We start from the raw sequence: 1429 nt of genomic DNA on the forward strand, positions 1-1429 counted from the left end.
TTCATTTTGTTTTTATTTTAATATGAGACTAACATGGAGCTTACCAATTAATCTCTGTTTTCTTTATTACAAGTTTGTACTCTTTGCTGGCTTGTTTTAGCCAAGTCTGCATACATGTAGCATGAATGGAGACCCATTTGACATTCTGGTGGAGACCATTCCAGATCTACTCTAAGCAACATATTTGTTTCCTCCCTTTCATAAAATAATCATTATGTCTTCACAATATCAGAGTGATTCACAAGAGGTTCTGAAACTCCACATATCCCACAAATAGATTCATTCACTGAGCTAAATCATATGAAATAGTGTAATTCCTGAAATAGGCTATTGTAGGATATTATTACACTTACAAAATATACGCAATCTGCAGATAACTGTAAAACACTAAAAAGTGAAAGAAAATTGTTTGCATTCAGTTAGTTAACATGTCTGTATTCCATGCTCACAGTGTGCCAGTGTTTTGGACACAGAATAAAGTAACTTGTGAGTATTTTGTAATTTCAAATTCAATGAATATTTTATCTTGATCACAGATTTCTGTAACTACCTAGGTTGCCTAGTTGCTTGCCTGTACATTGGAAGGGAGTGAGGCTTCCAAACGGGTCAATATTTTGTCATTTCAAGCGAACATTTAGCCTAAGGATCTGATCTCTGTAACTGTCTAGGTCACAAATTGCTTACCTGTACTTTGGAGGTATACTGTTGGTTGCTATGTAACTGGCAGGAAGGATACGTGTAGGCTTGCATAAAATAAGAGAATTAAAAACAAAGTTATGTCTTTACAGTGATCACTCTAATATAAACTCAAGTATTAAGTACCCAATATATTAAAGTGACTGCGAAATCGTCGTCATCCTTTAGTCCGCCTCCGTAGCATAACGGTTAGTGTTATTAGCTGCCGTCCTCGTGGGCCCAGGTTTGATTCCTGGTACTGCCAGAAATTTAAGAATTGTAGGAGGGCTGGTATGTGGTTAAAATTGTACGCACCGAATTCGATAGCTGCAGTCGCTTAAGTGCAGCCAGTATTCAGGAGATAGTGGGTTCGAACCCCACTGTCGGCAGCCCTGAAGTTGGTTTTCCATGGTTTCCTATTTTCACACCAGGCAAATGCTGGGGCTGTACCTTAAGGCCACGGCCACTTCCTTCCCACTTCTAGTTCCTCCCTGTCCCATCGTTGCCAGAAGACGTATCTGAGTCGATGCGAAGTAAAGCAACTTTAAAAAAAAAATTTTACATGCTGCTCACCTCCATTGGTGGTGTGCCTGAAAAAAGCTGCACCACGTCGGGATGAGGACACGAGTTCACTTTATCATGCTTTCTATCGTAATGTAAATATAGGGTGTCCCAGAAGGAATGGTCCAATTCAGGGATATGACAGGAAAGATCATTTGAAGCAAAATACTTCATATGGACATAAGCCCTATTG

Source organism: Anabrus simplex, chromosome 1 (assembly GCF_040414725.1).
Source record: "Anabrus simplex isolate iqAnaSimp1 chromosome 1, ASM4041472v1, whole genome shotgun sequence".
Lineage (NCBI taxonomy): Eukaryota > Metazoa > Arthropoda > Insecta > Orthoptera > Tettigoniidae > Anabrus > Anabrus simplex.